Source organism: Nomascus leucogenys, chromosome X (genome assembly GCF_006542625.1).
Source record: "Nomascus leucogenys isolate Asia chromosome X, Asia_NLE_v1, whole genome shotgun sequence".
NCBI classification, from domain to species: Eukaryota; Metazoa; Chordata; class Mammalia; order Primates; family Hylobatidae; genus Nomascus; species Nomascus leucogenys.
Window position 1 is genome coordinate 90,524,515 of NC_044406.1, and position 6,122 is coordinate 90,530,636.

Here is a 6,122-nt window from a genome sequence, read left to right on the forward strand (position 1 = left end):
CTGTAGGTATGAGGGTTTATTTCTGGACTCTCAATTATATTCCATTGATCTATATGTCCTTATGCCAGCACCACACTGCCTTGATAGAAATCTGGAAGTGTGAGACCTCCAATGTTTTCCTTCTTTTTAAATATTGTTTTGTATATTCTGGGTTTCCTGCATTTTCATGTGGATTTTGGGATCAGCTTACCAATTTCTGCAAAGAAGCCAGATAAGATTTTGATAGAGATTACATTGATTCTATGGATCAATTTTGGAAATACTAAGTCTTCCGATCTATGAATATAGAATGTTTTTCCATTTATTTAGGTATTCTTTTATTTCTTTCCACAATGTTTTTTTAGTTTTTGGTGTACAAGTCTTGGACCTTTTATTGAATTTATTTCTAAGTGTTTTATTATCTTCATGCTATTTTAAGTGGAATTGTTTTCTTACTTTCCTCTTTGAATAGTTCATTGCTAGCACATAAAATACAATTAATTTTTGTATATCAATCATATATTCAGCCACATCGCTAAACTCATTTGTTAGTTCTTACAGTTCTTTAGTGAATTATTTGGGATGTTCTATATACAAGATCACATCACCTGCAAATAGATACTTTTACTTCTTTCCTTTCAACCTGGATGCCTTTTATTTCATGTCTCTTGCCTACCCTGAAGATATCTGAATGTCAGAAAATAAAGCTCTTCATTTTCCCTCAAATATTTAACTAATTATACAAATATAGTTTCTATAATAGCCTATTTTTTACTACTGATCAGAAATGTTTCCCTATCACACACTAAAAACTTGTATACTTGGGTGTGTTAGTGGGCTTTCTTGTTTTATTTCTCTTACTGTGCTTATTTCAGTACTATATTGGTTACAATTGTAGCCTTATAAGTCATTCTGCTTCCTTGAAGTGTGAATTGCCCCACCAGGGATAAATGAAATAGCACGCCAGATAAGACAAGGTAGCTAGCACAGTGCTGCTAACATAAGTGGCATCTCTAGAGGGCAATATCACATACTTGTGGCTGTCCTTTGTGTCCCACCACACATAGTAGTGTCACTATCAATTGGGATGATGAACAGTTAATAAAGAATTATTTTTACTGTGTATTAAGTGCCCAATATATAAGGATTAATTATTTTTATAAACCAAACACCCAAAGATAACCAGATTAAGCAGGTATACTAATACTATGTAACTAAATCTGTAATGATGGACATTTGTGCTGTTCTATTTTTTTTAGATTATAAACTAAGCCAATGGAATCACTACTGTAGTTATAATACAAACAAAGAATAAGTTTTCAATAAATAATTGCTATGGGAATCTTTTTAACATAAATTTTTTGAGACAGGGTCTGGCTCTTTCACCGAGGCTGGAGTGCAGTGGCACAGTCACAGCTCACTGCAGCCTCTACCTCCCGAGAGCAATCAATCAATTCTCCCACCTCAGCCTCCCAAGTAGCTGGGACTACCAGTGTGCGCCACCACACTGGGCTAAATTTTGTAATTTTTGCAGAAACAGGGTTTTGCCATGTTGCCCAGGCTGGTCTCAAACTCCTGGGCTCAAGCAATCCACCTACCTTGGCTTCCCAAAGTGCAAATTTTAAATATAAGACTATTTTAGCACTGTATTAATTATCTCTGTGGGTACATCAAAAAGCTAGAAAGATATCAAGTTAACAACCTAACATCACAACTAAAAGAGCTAGAGAACCAAGAGCAAACAAACCCTAAAGCTAGCAGAAGAGAAGAAATAGTCAAAATGATAGCTGAACTGAAGAAGATAGAGATATGAAAAACCCTTCAAAAAATCAATGAATCCAGGAGCTGGTTTTTGGAAAAAATCAAATAGATAGACTGCTAGCCACACTAATGAAGAAAAGAGAAAAAATCAAATAAACACAATCAGAAATGACAGGGGGATATCACCACTGACCTCACAGAAATATAAAAACCATCAGATAATACTACAAACACCTTTATGCACGTAAACTGGAAAACCTAAAAGAAATGGATAAATTCCTGGACACATACAGCCTCCCAAGACTGAACTAGGAAGAAATTGAATCCCTGAATAGGCCAATAACAAGTTCTGAAATTGAGGCAATAATAAATAGCTTACTAACAACAACAACAACAAAAAAGCCCGGGACCAGACATATTCACAGCTGAATTTTACCAGAGGCACAAAGAACAGCTGGAATAGTTTCTATTGAAACTATTCCAAAAAAATTGAAAAGGAAAGACTCCTCCCTAATTCATATTAAGAGGCCAGCATCATCCTAATACCAAAACCTGGCAGAGATACAACAAAAAAAGAAAACTTCAGGCAAATATCCTTGAAGAACATTGATGCAAAAATCCTCTATAAAATACTGGCAAACCAAATCCAGCAGCACATCAAAAAGCTTATCCATCACGATCAAGTTGGCTTCATCCCCGAGATGCAAGGTTGGTTAAACATATGTAAATCAATAAATGTGATTAATCATATAAACAGCACTAAAGACAAAAACCATATGATTATCACAATAGATGTAGAAAAGCCCTTTGATAAAATTCAATATCCCTTTATGTTAAAAACTCTCAATAAACTACATACTGAAGGAACATACCTCAAAATAATAACATCCATATATGACAAACCCACAGTCAATATTAGACTGAATGGGCAAAATCTGGAGGCATTCCCTTTGAAAATCAGCACAAGACAAGGATGCTCTCTCTCACCACTCCTATTCAACATAGTATTGGAAGTTCTGGCCAGGACAATCAGGCAAAAGAAAGAAATAAAGGATATTCAAATAGGAAGAGAAGTAGTCAAATTATTTTTGTTTGCGGATGAAATTCTCCTATATCTAGAAAACGCCATTGTCTAAGCCCAAAAGCTTCTTAAGCTGATAAGCAACTTCAACAAAGTCTCAGGATATAAAATCAATGTGCAAATATCGCTAGCATTCCTATATACCAACAACAGGCAAGCTGAGAGCCGAATAATAAATGAACTTCCATTCACAATTGCTACAAAAAGAATAAAATTCCTAGGAATATAGCTAACAAGGGAAGTGAAGGACCTCTTCAAGGAGAACAACAAACCACTACTAAAAGAAATCAGAGAGGATTTCAGTGAGGACCCAAACAAATGGAAAACATTCCATTCTCATGGATAGGAAGAATCAGTATCATGAAAATGGCCATACTGCCCAAAGAAATGTATAGATTCAATGCTATTTCCATTAAACTACCATTGACATTCTTCACAGAATTGAAAAACACTATTTTAAAACTCATATGGAACCAAAAAAGAGCCCAAATAGCCAAGACAATCCTAAGCAAATAGAACAAAATTGGAGGCATCACACTACCTGACTTCTAACTATACTACAAGGCTACAGTAAACAAAACAGCATGGTACTGGTACAAGAACAGACACATAGACTAACGGAACATAATAGAGAACTCATAAATAAGACCACACACCTACAACTATCTGATCTTCAATAAATCTGACAAAAACTAGCAATGGGGAAAGGATTCCCTATTTAATAAATAGTGCTGGGAGAAATGGCCAGCCATATGCAGAGAATTGAAACTGGACCCCTTCCTTATACCATATACAAATATTAACTCAAGATGGATTAAAGACTTAAATGTAAAACTCAAAACTACAAAAACCCTATTAGAAAATCTAGGCAATACCATTCAGGACATAGGCACAGGCAATTGCAACAAAAGCAAAAATTGACAAATGAGATCTAATTAAACTAACGAGCTTCTGCACAGCAAACAAAACTCATCAGAGTGAACAGACAACCTACAGAATGGGATAAAATTTTTGCAATTTATCCATCTGACAAAGGTCTAATATCCAGAGTCTCCAAGAAGCTTAAACAAATTTACAAGAAAAAACAACCCATTAAAAAGTAGGCAAAGGACATGAACAGACACTTCTCAAAAGAAGACATACATGAGGCCAAAAAACATATGAAAAAAAGCCCAACATCACTGATCAAGAAATGCAAATCATAACCACAATGAGATACCAACTTAAGCCAGTCAGAATGGCTATTATTAAAAAGTCAAAAAAAAAAAACAGATGCTGGCGAGGCTGCAGAGAAAAAGAAACACTTTTACACTGTTGGTGGAAGTATAAATCAGCAACCACTGTGGAAGACTGTGGTGATTCCTCAAAGACCTAGAACCAGAAATACCATCTGACTGAGCAATCTCATTACTGGATATATACCCAAAGGAATATAAATCATTCTGTTATAAGGATACATGCACCCGTATGTTCATTGCAGCACTATTCACAATAGCAAAGATATGGAATCAACTGAAATGCCCATCAATGATAGACTAGATAAATAAAATGTGGTACATATACACCATGGAATACTATGCAGCCATAAAAAGGAACGAGATCATGTCTTTTGCAGGCACATGGATGGAGCTAGAAGCCATTATTCTCAGCAAACTAATGCAGGAACAGAAAACCGAACACTGTATGTTCTCACTGGGAGCTGAATGATGAGAACACATGGACACATGTCAGGGAACAACACACACAGGGGCCTGCTGGGGGCAGGGAGGGAGAGCATAAGGAAGAATAGCTAGTGGCTGCCAGGCTTAATACCTGGGTGATGGGATGATCTATACAGCAAACCACCATGGCACATGTTTATCTACATAACAAACCTTCACATCCTGCACATGTGCCCCTGAGCTTAAAATAAAAGTTGAAGAAAGAAAATTATCGTTGTGGGTAACTATTAGAAGTGAAATTACTGGCACAAAAGATCAAATATTAATTTTTTTTTTGAGACGAAGTCTCACTCTGTCGCCCAGGCTGGAGTGCAATGGTGTGATCTCAGCTCACTGCAACCTCTGCCTCTCGGGTTCAAGCAATTCTCCTGCCTCAGCCTACCGAGTAGCTGGGATTACAGGCGCCTGCCACCATGCCCAGCTAGTTTTGGTATTTTTAGTAGAGATGGGGTTTCACCATCCTGGTCAGGCTGGTCTTGAACTCCTGACCTCAGGTGATCCACCCGCCTCAGCCTCCCAAAGCGCTGGGATTACAGGTGTGAGCCACTGTGCCTGGCCGATATTTTTATTTTTAAATAATTTACTAAGTTGATCTTCAGAAAAATTTCACCAATATATTCAATAAGAGCAGGGGAGAGTGCATGTGTCCCCAGTCCTTCAACAAATCTGTTAAAAATTTTCATGTAATCTAATCTATCAGCATTTGTCTCTGTTATATAGTCACACTGCATATCGATTGGTCAACGACAAGGGACAGCATAGAATACGATAGGCTATAGTATGTAGCCTAGGAGTGTAATAGGCTATACCATATAGATTTGTATAACTACACTCTACGATGTTCGCACCACCACGAAATTGCCTGATGCAATTCTCAGAACATATCCCCGTCATTAAGTGGCACGTGACTATATTTAAAGGCCTTCCACACCAAAAGCTTATGTGGAGATAAACGGAGACTACCCATAAGAGAACAAACAAGCGCTACTTATTCACAGCTTTTTTATAGCAAGGAAGTCAAGCCACCATCATTTGAGTCTGGCAGAGATTCAAAGGCAGGCAGGGGAGTGGGAAAGCTTTACAGTGGAAAACAAAAACACAAAGACTTCAAGTATGCTCTGATTGGATGTTGTTGACGTGAGGAAGCTAGAGGCAGGCCAGCTAGAGGCAAGCATCCTATGTGATTGAGTATGGGTTCATATTTGGGTTTTTCTTGTTTGTCATCAGGTTAAAAAAATTAAAAAGGCCAGAAAGGCTAGCAAATTGATTAAAGTCCTGAACATTTCTGCAGATGCTATACTTTGGCTTTTTGAGCTGCTTGCAGCAAAGGTTGTGGGTCACAGTTCAATTTTCCTATGTGGTCTGGTCATTGTCTCTGCATATTCAGTTTCTCACTTAAGATAAATTAATCGTTCTTTTATTTTGCTTCAAATATAACTTTATTTTTTATTCATTTGAAAATTTATGTTTGTACATGTCAGGAAAAAGGGACAATTTCATTTATTTTGGAAAATTTTTCTTAAGTTTTTTCTAAAGTGCAATATTCTATTCTTTATACAGTACTTAAGTTCACATTCATA